This window comes from Serinus canaria, chromosome 2 (genome assembly GCF_022539315.1).
Source record: "Serinus canaria isolate serCan28SL12 chromosome 2, serCan2020, whole genome shotgun sequence".
NCBI lineage: Eukaryota > Metazoa > Chordata > Aves > Passeriformes > Fringillidae > Serinus > Serinus canaria.
This window is the reverse complement of record NC_066315.1, coordinates 88693303-88704739: the sequence shown is the minus strand read 5'-3', so window position 1 is coordinate 88704739 and position 11437 is coordinate 88693303. Positions and strand designations below refer to the sequence as shown.

Below are 11437 nucleotides of genomic sequence, written 5' to 3'. Positions count from 1 at the left end.
TGAGGCCCAGAACTCCTCTTGAAGCAATGCCAAAATACTCCCTAAAATCAAGGCCAAGCGGATGGTGCAGCTTCTTCAGACAGATCTTAACCACAGGAATTCACCCCTGGTAGTATTTTGTTTCTGACCTGCCATCATGCCGGCTTCCCCTGCCATCTGATTCAAACAGAGTGCTGTGGTCCCCTGTATGTGCCCGTGGGCAGTGGGCCCATCAGAGCAGCATCCATGGCCCCAGTCCCTACACTACATTTGGGGCTACACACTGGAGGAAGTGCCCTCCACAGTGCAGCCCACGGGCTTGAACCCTTGGTCATCCAAACTGGGTGGTGATCATCACAGTTACCTTCATAATCCTACAAGAAATTAATTTAGTCAAATGGAAATGAAGGGGGTGTGAGCTGAGACAGATTTTGTCCTGATAAACTTACCTAGAATCCCTCTTGCTGGTCCAGAGAGTATACATTCCTGATATGTAAAGTGTGCTCTGTTTGTATATTGGTTTTGAGTTTTATCTCAAAATTTGATGTGAATTTAACATTTTATATGAAGTTCCTATATACAGGGAATGCTCTAATGCTTGAAACTCATTATAATATATATCTTATTTGATAGAATTTTTTTATATGTTAGTCTGACAAAATCTAAAACTTCCATATCACACGGAATGACTTGAACAATAAAAAAGGAATGTTTAATTGTGGAACTAAATAAAAACATAATGTTTTAAAGTATAGAATTTTCAAGTGTATGAGACAAAGCAACAATCTACCTTCTTGAAGTTGGGGGTGTCCCTTCACTGTTAGTGTTCCAGGGCAGGTTAGATGGGGTTTTGAGCAGACTGGTTTAGTGGAAGGTCTCCCTTACTATGGCAGAGGGAACTAGGTGATCTCCAAGGTACCTTTCAATCCAACAATTCTATGATTCTCTTGGTGGGTAATCCAACCTTTGGTCCCTCAGCTGAATTTCCTCTCTTGTTGCCCCCCAGGCATGTTTTAAAGAACCAAGAAAGATCAAGTGGTCAGCTCCAAAGTACACTAAATAAATAATTTTAGTGAGTTTTGCCATAAATATCAATAATTGAATATGAAAAATGTAATAAAAAAAATAAAAATAAGCGTTGTGTGAAGGAAGCAATTCTTAAACTATTTTTTAATTAAAGTAATTGAGAGAACAGACTTACTGCTGATTTGTTCATGTGCTTTACTGCATTTTCTTCTCCAACCAGGCTAAATGATGAGGAAGTCAGATCTGAGTGTAATTGCCATCACAATGTTTGCTTGATGATATCCTAAAGTTAAATAGTTAGTACCCTGTCCTCCTTTGGTGAAAAGAGTGAAACTATACCCATGCAAATGAGAAGTCTTTTTGCCTCTTTGAGCTGGACCAGCAAACTGCCAGCAAGATAATAACACCAGATGCAGGCACAGTGGATTTGGGAGAAGTTTTTAATTTGCTTCATCTCATGACTCATTCTCTGTAAAGTTTCACATTGTGGATATGCTCAGTGGTCACCTGTGTTAGTCCTGCTGTGCACTTGGTCCTGCCTCTTGCCTTGAAACGTCAATTGCTTCCACAGCCTTTCACCTCTTAACATTTCCTCTGATTCTTCTGTGCATGTCATTTTTATGACCTAATGGAAAGTCTTCGGTTGGAAAACATAGTTTATATTTCTGAACTTACAACAGATCTGTACAAGTCTGCTAGAAATAATACCTCCTCACTGGTATTTTGTATATATGTGTCCTATTTTCTGTGAAGGGTGGGAGCTGTTCTTTTAGCTGTGCATTTGTGCTGCACCTGGAAGTATGGAGTCTCTTGATCTCGTACATAATACAAAAGACTAATATTGAATATTGATAAAAACATTATTTACTTCTTTAAAAAAGAGAAAACTTCACTAACCTTTCCTATGAATGTTATTGTGAGTCTGAAAACTAAGCAGCAGCCACGACTTACATGTTCCTGTGGCCAAAACACTAAGCAGTGATTTTAAAAAAAAGTAAATCTGGTAAACAGTAAATCTGGTATGTGGCCAACTAAAGTGGAAAAGGGAGGAAGCAAAAGACTAGTAAAAGACTAGTTCTGAGTAAAAGTCGCAGATCAGTTTCAAGTGTCCGTGGGCTAACAGTTATTTTAAGTAACCTTTAAGCAACATCTCTTACTTTACGAGAGCCAAAAGAGACCATCCCATTAATCAGGTAAAACAGGAACAAGTAAATAGTAAAAGGAGCACAGCATATTAACTGTACTGTTTCTTCTTTCAGTTGCCTATTTAAACCAAGTATATTTACAGGGAAAAAAATTCCTTTAAATCCTATACTTTTGACAAGGACTAGAATTAGTGTTTCTTCTCCTTATACATAATTTTTAATCAAGTTCATGGAAATATTTTTAGTGGATAGAGCTCATAAATCTGATAAGGTTCATAAATTCAACTGGAACACAAGAGGTGTTAGAAACAAAACAAAATTAAAAAGAAATTAATTGATTTGCAAATGCACATATTGTATTAACTGTCTTTGGGCAAATCCAAAGATCTATGGTAAATTCTTAAAAGAACAGTGCTGAACAATTTGTTAAAACTGCATATTTGCAGAATTAAGAGTTGTTAGTTTATAAGGAAGTCTCACCAACCTATAGTGAAGGATATCTGACATGTCTGACTATTGACTGGAGTTCAAACAACAAGAAACAGCTCATAAAGCTCTTCCGGTGAGATTATTCCCTTTGAAGGTCACAAAGGCAAGTCCACCATTGCCAAGTCATGACGCATCTGGCACAACATTACTTTCTAGAAAATCTCAACTAAGTGATGGTAAAAGAGTCAATGCAGGGGAAGGAACAGATGAGAGAAAGGGAGAAACTTTTGGATTACTTTTGTTTTGAACTCCAACAACTTTAACGTACTCAAAGACTAGAACACTATATCCATGAAGATCCCAGGACAGAATTATTTGAGAAAATGTGTCATAATGGAAACTGCTGGTCAATTAATTGGGGTTTTTTCTTCCCATCCTTATCACTTCCTATCTTTCATGTTCATGGACTACACCAAATGGACCCCAGATGAAAAAAATCGGATGGTATATCTGCATGCAAAATAGAATTTCAACTTTGCGTACCTCTCGTGTTTAAGTAATGACATCCCATAATTCATGACAAAATTCAAAAGTCCATGTTCAAAAGTGCAGAGGAGGCACAACCTTCAAAGACTTCACTAATTCACAATTGGGGAACATCCAAGCAAAGAAAAAAGGATCATTTCACTATTTCCTTTTTAGTGATACATTAAAAGGTCATGTGTTATAAGGCTGCGCTGCATAAAGCAGAATTCATTGCCTCTTGATAAGCATGAAAAGATTTGTTCTTTTACATTTCTGGAACCTGAATTTTAAAAATAAAATATCTTTTTGAAAGCTGAAGAAAATCTCTTGATTAATTTGTACTGGCATTAGTTTAACATAGATATTTTAGAAGACCTCAGTCAAGATTTCTTTTTCCTCAACTGTCTTGTTACAAGCAAAACAATACAATCTCCCCAAACCTTCTCTAGAGTGAAGATTTTACACAGTATTTTAGCTACAAGATCCCAGTCTTGTGCTGAGCATAGTCAAACACACAACAAAGTCAACAGCTCATGTCATTCTTAAAGTCATTTCGATATCAGAAGTAATGAAAGCCCAACTCTTTTGTGAATTTTCATTCTCTGCCCCTTACAATGGAAATGGGTCAGATATATGAAAAGAAATGTGTACATGGTTAGACTTCTCACTGATAAAATCATGACCAGCCTTTCTGAGACAAAAGTAACTTAAAATCTGCACAGTTCTAGGTTGAAAAGCTAGGGGCCAGATGGTCTGTCTGCCTTTCCTTTATGTGATGTAAGGGAAGGCTGTAAACTTGGTTCAATTGGCAGTCTACTCCAGTATTGCTACAAAGCCAAGAAAAGCAGTGAGACCACATGAAGAAGTGTAAATAGCATTTTTTAACGAATTAGAAAAAGCAGTTTGGGGGTTTTTGCTTGTTTCAATATTCAAAGCAATATCTGGGGGGGGTTCATGTTTAGCATTTATATATAGGGACTAATGCTATGATGACTATTTTCCCCTAGATTCAAAGATCCTAACTCAGAGTAAAGTTTGAAAGTAAAGAATAAAGAAAAAAAAGAAAAAAATTAAGTTATTCCTTAATTAAATGCAAGGAACACTGGGAGTTCAATATTGACTTAAAGGAAATATTAATTTAAATTTTATGAAAATAAAATCTTCAATTGCCCTTGACTCTGCTCATTAATGGGAAAAAAATCAAAATTACCATAAATCTACCTGTGTGTTTGTGAATTATGCATTAGTTTAAAATAGATTTTGTTTTAATACATCATGCTATTGCTAAGTACATGAAGATGTATTGTTTTCCCGACTGTCATGACAGGTTTTCTGTCCTTTTCTTCTGACTACTTTTGGAAATGCTCCATCAACCTGAAAAGGCTTTAACATACAATGGGGATAATTGATTGTTCTGAGAAAGGAAACTACCTAGTTTTAAAAGGATACAAAGGGGTCTCATTGTTCAGGAAGGCTATTTAAAAAAACAGAGTAAGACTTTCTAGTTTGGGAGTGTGGGTAGGCTTGATCTAGAAATGCGTTTGTTGGTCTACAAAGGAAGGATGCAGGTAGAGTGTACACACATGGAGGTGAACATATTTGTGAATGAAGGAGAGAAAAGCACAAAGCAGGTGAGCAGGTGCTCTCTAGTGTTAAAAGCAGTGATCAAACAGATTATGGCAACAAGACAGGGAAAGGCAGACTGACTTCAGAATTGCTGAAAACAACTTTAACTCCGGCACAACTATGAGGGAGAGCCAGTAGAAGAACTCCATTTATACACAGCTACTCTGGGTGAAGCACTCCCAGGAGCCTGCCTACCCGAGTGCCCAAACCTACTTGTTGACTATCCCTGTGCCAAATAATCCATTTCAACAGGAGCCCTTAAAATAAAGCGACTGCCCAGTTAAACCGTCCCACTTTTCCTGTACTCTGTCCACCGCCCGCTTCGCAAGCTCTCCGGGCGCTGAAGGCGCTGAGCCTCCCTCTGGCGCTGGAGCAGCCTTGCCGAGCCGCGCTGGCCCAGTAGGAACGCAGCGGCAGAGACGTGGCACTGCCTGCCTCGCTCCCGCGGGGCCGGGATGGAGAATGGGGGATGGGGACGCTCCTTCCCCCGGAGCAGGCGGCCCAAGGGGGCCTCCTCGCCCTCGCCTGTGCGCCCCAGCCAGCTCTTCACCGCCCCGCCGGCCCTGCCCGCAACTCCGGAGGGCACCCGCCCTCATTCCCTGCCTCCCTCCCTCCCGCCGGTGGAGGGAGGCTGCCCAGCTCGGCCCGGCACGGACAGGAACCGAGGCACTGCAAGGAGCAACCGCGGCTCCGCGCAGGCTGCGGGACCCCCGCGCCCCTGCCCTCACTGCCGGGATTGCTCGCGGCTCGTTCAAAAACTAAATAGTCTGACTCTTTTCTTTTCTTTTCTTTTCTTTTCTTTTCTTTTCTTTTCTTTTCTTTTCTTTTCTTTTCTTTTCTTTTCTTTTCTTTTCTTTTCTTTTCTTTTCTTTTCTTTTCTTTCTTTCTTTTCTTTTCTTTTCTTTTCTTTTCTTTTTCTCTTTTTTCCCCCTTTCCTTTCCTTTATTTTTTCTTCTATTTTTTGTTCCTTTCCCCCGTTAAGAATGATGAACTATCCCACCTGTGGATCGTACACTTGTTTTCTCCCTGAGAAACGCTGTCTGCCTTTCAGGTGAAAATAGCAGGCTCCAGGAAAGCTTTTGAGGTCTTTTATCTTATATCTTTATACCTGCGGATACATATTTGCTTATATTTCCCTAGGCGAAAGTTACTAACAATCTTAATAACAGTGTGACATAAGGGAAGCAACTTTCCAAAGCCTCAGATGTGTTTTTTAGAAATCCGCTTTAGCTTGGTTTTGGGGTTTATTTATTTATTTATATATTCGTAAACATTCCCCCAATAACTTCTCAAAAGGAGGAAGGCAAATCCTGGAAAGGACGTGGCCCGTTATTAGTGCAAATTGTCGAAGCCACAGAAGCCCTGGGGATTTTTTTTTTTTTTTTTTTTTAATAAGAAGCTGCAAACAAGGGGTGCGTTTCATTTGGGGCTATTCTTACGCTTTTCGTGTTATAGAGAGTAGTCTAAATTCTCGGCGCTATCCAGGGCAGACCCTTCTTGCATTGCATTTTAAAAATGAAGTGCGCTACTGCACTTTTTCTGAACTGAGAATTTAAAATTAAAAAAAAAAAAAAAAGAAAAAAAAAAAAAAGAAAAAAAATTTGGGCTAAGGGGAAAACAAGTGACCATAACTCACGCCAACAGTCCACCTTTTGGTGCAGGTACTACGAGAGGAACCTAGATAACAGTGTTAATAAAAGTAATGACCGAAATACTAAAAGAAATTTCAGAGAAAGAGCTTCCATGAACAATTCCGCTGCAAGTGCTCGGGAGCGCTGGAGAATCCATTGCCACAGCGCCCCCTCCCACACGCGGCTTGAACTAACGATTTTATCCCGAAGACGGCCAAAGAAAAGTTCTTTCTTTTCCTTTTTCCCTCGCCGTTTTCACCGCTCTTCGCTTTAACCCTGTGACCAGCTCCACGAAGGGCTCGCCCAGCTCACCCCGTCTCCCCGCGTTCGCACAGGGCACTCCCGCAAAGCACCTCGCTCAGAAAGAGCCCTGTAAACTGGGCTCCTTTTACTAGAAAACCGGACAACTCCGCTTGCACGGTATGCGTGTGTCATTTGTTATTTTTAAATACAATAGTCTATTATTTAACGTCGTTGTCTCCGGGAGATGGTGGCGGTCCCCCATTTCATGAGAGAAAGGAGAAAGCATTCCCAGACCATTGTGTGGTTATGTCACAGGAAACTGTTTCAGCTGCGCATTGTGTTACATCTTCAAACCCCACCAAGTTCCACTTCTCTTTGCTTGAAAAGTTGCTGTGACCGGTGTCACGACAATTGGGCAATTGGCATTGTGCGGGTGACAGGCGTGTGCGCCTCGCCGGGCCGCAGGGAGCCCTCCCGGGGAGGGAAACCTCTCCTTCACCCCAACGAGGCTTGTGTTTTTATGTTTTTTCTTCTTCTTTCACTTGTGTAAAGCCGGGGGGAGCGGGGTCCGGAGTGAATGGCCCCCTGGCAGACGCCCGAATGCCGGGCAGAGGCAGCAGGAGCCCCATCCCCAGAGACGGGGCTTTCAACTTCACCCGCCCCAAAACTTCAGCCTCTGTCACTGGTGCAAGGAGATGTAGCTAATAAATGACAAAACGCAAAACCTGTCTCCCAGGACCGCAATGAGCAATAGCAAGGGGTGGTGGGGGAGCTCTCGTCTACCTTCTCAGCTCTGCTGGAAGAAACTGAATTAAAGAAGACAAGGCGAGGTCGCAGTTTAAAATCTGGAAAGGTAAACGCTGACCAAATGAATAGATTATTAAAATAAAAAACACAGTGTGCAAAGTCTTATGTCTCTGTGAAGGCATGTTAATTTGCCACAGTTATTACCAATAAAAAGTGCATGTAATACTATTCTGGTGTTTAACAGCGCAAGTTAGACGGCTTTGCATTAGTAACGGGTAGGAGTGTGGGAAAATTTCGGCGGTGGAGCCAAGCAAATGAAAAACCTCTTCCCTGCGAAAGGCATTCAAATCAGAGATAACTCCGAGAAGAAGTCAAATACAGACACTGATCACTGTTTAGAAAGGTTATAGAAACAGTTTTCTGGTTTGTGTACTGCAAAGGTTTCGCCAGCTATATTTAAATGACCCCACTAGCTATAGTCCTCCACATTGTGCAGAGTCAAATTAGTGGTGTACTTGTAATAAAATGCATACCGGCTCCTTGCAGTGGCTAAATCCATTCCTTTCTAAAGCCATACAAAAATTATGCAAATCAAATCAATGCAAGAACTTGTCTTTGAAATGATAATATTTTACTCCATTAATCTCTGATTGCGAAATTAACCCTGCTTCTGTATATGAAACAATATTTTTGGACTGCACAAATTAAAACATCAGAAATATAATCTGTTGCTCTATGTGTCTGGAGGAAGGGGAATAATGTTCCTGATTTAAACATTCCTCACATCAAAATCACAAAAATTTATTCTCGTAGACGAAAGGCATGCAGATGGAGGCAAAACCAGCACCTACATTTTACACGGATGGCCACGTAGACCTAACGTGTGTAGCATATGTCTACGCGTGTAGATACGTATGGAGATTTGTATCTCTCGTGTGTGCGTGTGTGTCTGGGCGTATCTACACACACTCCGCACTGAATTACATCAGTTCTCTTGGGATCGCGGTATTTATTTAAGTACTCTTCCCAGGTCATAACTGTAACACTCACTTAATAGCATTAATCCCCTGTTATAATGTAAACACAACGGCCATTGTATTCCCAATCTGTATTGTTCCACTAATTATTAAAGAGGAAGAACTAAAAGCAATCAATTCGCGAAGATAAACACCGCTTCTCCCGGAAAAAGAACAGCTTCCCAAATAAAAATGCAGAGACTATAGCACATTTTGCAAGGCATGCAGGTTGGCTTAGAGAGATTCATGTATGACTTTATAATGTTATAATTAATTTTGCATTCTCGGCTCTCCAGCTGCTGCTCCTTTCAGAAGCAGAGCTCATATACTTAGAAATCGGTCTGCGGAACACAGCAATTGACTATTCAGATGTAGTCGCATGATATCGATTATTCCATAGAAATACTGAAATATGAATATGTTTTATATAAAGCCCTTGTTTTTAGAGTTTCTATTTTTATTTAATATATGCGCATTAATCACCAAGCAGGGAAGCAAATGTCTTTTCTGTAATCTGTTGCACTGAGTTTAACAGTTGTTTATCACTCTCTTATCAGGAAGTCGGGAGTTAATGACAAGAAATACCTGTTGGTGTTAACCTCCTCCCCCTCACCTGCTTTTTTTAAGGATTGCCTCTTCTACAGGCCAGCTGATAGATCTGGATAGGAATTAATCTGGTATGTCTGGTGGCCAGATCTCTGCTGCTGCTTGTAGCGGCAGGGGTAAACTGGTATGTGGGTTTCACAGAAAAGGAGGAGAATAAAGGAGAGAAATAAAAACTGAGATAGAAAAAGAAATCGGAAAGCTCAGATTGCTTCAGACACTTTACACATCCCGAGGTCTGACCATAGTTCCAGCACGGCATTTTCCCCGCTGTGTGCGCCAAGTTATTGAAACGGCTTCTCCAAGTGTATTAATTTTTTTTATCAGCTGCATGTTTAATTGATTAACAATAGGCTGCTCTGCACACCCGCAATTTCTCAGCTACTGCCATCTCCCCTCCTGCAGGTGGCCAACCGATTCCCCGGCGTCGTCTCCATCCTACCTGACTGAAACTACTTGAGGTACTTCATGAAGAACTCGGCCACAAATGTCAAGCAGCTTCATTTGTTTAAGTGCGCACTCATAAATGTTGAAAATAAAACACAGTTTCATTAACTTTTTTCTTTTTTTTTTTTCTTTTTTTTCCCGAACACCTAAACAATATTAATGGGGCCGTTCCGGGCTGGTGACTTGCTGAAGGTTGCACGTGGAGGGCTTGTGGGAAGCGCGGTGGCTTTCAGAGCTGCGGCCCCATCCCTACCTGCCGGACCGACCCTGATGCTGCTCCGCACGGAGGGCGGCGGAGTTGCGGGGCGCAGGTGCGGACCAGGATGCGCGGAGAGGCCTAGCACGACTCGGCCCCCTGCAGCGGCTTGGTGGGACGGGCAGGGCCCAGCGCCGTGCCCCGGGGCTGTCGGACTGAAGGAGTGCCGGGGGAGGGGAGCCCCGGCTCCACCGCGGCTATGGGGACACCGACACAGGGAACCGCGGGCACACCGGGAGAAAAAGGGCAGAGCTTGAGTGTGGGCAGCTCGCCGCCGGCTTCTGAAGGGACTTTCTGGACCGACCATTAAAGAAATGTACGCTCACACAGACGTGTGTATTTAGGCTTGCACTAAGGAGACAAGAGCGGTGCCTCCGCCTCGTCCTCCTGTGCCCGGGCCGGAACAGCGCTGGCACTGGCTGGAAGCTGAAAGTGTCCAGGGCCGAAGGGAGAGGGCATAAAAAATTAACTACATAGATACTATATACCAGGAGATTTATCTGATCTGCCAAAAGGAGGAAGGGGTGAGGGGAGAACGCAGATAGCCCCTCGGAAGGAGTCACCCAGGCCTCTTGCCCACGCATCAGGGAAGAATAGAACTGAAAGAAAGATGGGGGGGATTTTTTCCTTCATGTGCAAACGCGCTGCATGACTAGATCGTCACTGTTTGTGGCAACTTATAAAACTGTAAAGTTCACTCTGCCAGGGACAGTGCGATCTTGGATCTGCTGATTTGAGCAGTTGCTCCTCTCCCTACCATATAGGGCAGTACTTTTACCAAGAGCTCGCTCTCCCCTTGAGCGCTGCCCGGCTCCGCCGCGCCGGGCCCTGCGCGCTCACACGCCTGCGAGCGCACACATCTCACGCGTGTGTGCGCGCCTGCAGCGCTCCGGAGAGTGCGTGCGGGAGGGGATGCAGATATCTCTTACACACGTCCTTCTGTGCTGCCCCTGTGGATATAGAAAGAGGGAGAGAGGGTGTGTAATGGAGAGTGTGCGGAAGAGTATTCATGGCTCCGCGAGTCCGGAGAGGAGCTGATGAACAGTATCGTCGTTCGGCTTCAGCAGTGTGCTCACAGTCGGAGAGGCTGCCTTGCATTACAAAGCCTGCCTTCGTTGCCTGCCTTCCCCGCCTGCCGGCCGGCCGCGGGTGGAGACGGAGCCGGGGCCGGGGCCGGGGCCGAAGCGGGAGGGGGCGGGCCCGTCGGGCTATGCAGATGAGCGGCGGTGATGGACAGCTCTGTTTTCCAATGTCCCTCAGAAACTCGAGTGCTGCTTCCCTCAACTCTTCACTCCAGACTCTATACTTCCCCCAAAATACAGGCTCGCAGGCGCTGGGGGAGCTGGCTGGCTGACTGGGAGAACTCCATATGCAGCAGCCACTTTTCTGATTTCGGGGTCTTGCTTCTCTCTCTCCCCCCCTCCCCCTCCCCCCCCCCCCCGTCCTCTCCTTCTGTTTCTTTCCCTTTCTCTTTCTTTTTTTATTAACCCTCTGTGCATCCATCTCTCCCAGATGCCCTTCCCCTCCCGGATAGATTTCTGACCTTTCCTACTAATTTTCCTTTTGGAGGGTTCTTTTTGGGTTTTTTTCCTCCTGTTTGTTTTTATTCTGATCGGGTGCGCATGGGGGGGAGCCTATAACAATTCTGATTCTCTACATAACTGCACAGAGCCAACCCGGGGGGGGGGGGGGCGGGGGGGAGAGGGAGAGAGAGAGAGAGAGAGAGAAGGAGGGAGGGAGAAAGAGGGAGGGAGGGCGGGAGGG

At 43.8% G+C, this 11437-nt stretch overlaps 1 long non-coding RNA gene across 1 annotated transcript; it reads left to right on the top strand.

Moving 5' to 3' along the window:
- The first annotated feature begins 6614 nt into the window (after positions 1–6614).
- On the top strand, positions 6615–9458 carry LOC127059307 (uncharacterized). Its single transcript, XR_007776991.1, has 3 exons — positions 6615–6781; positions 8925–9044; positions 9376–9458. It is a non-coding gene; the product is annotated as an uncharacterized LOC127059307 (long non-coding RNA).
- Positions 9459–11437: the final 1979 nt, after the last annotated feature.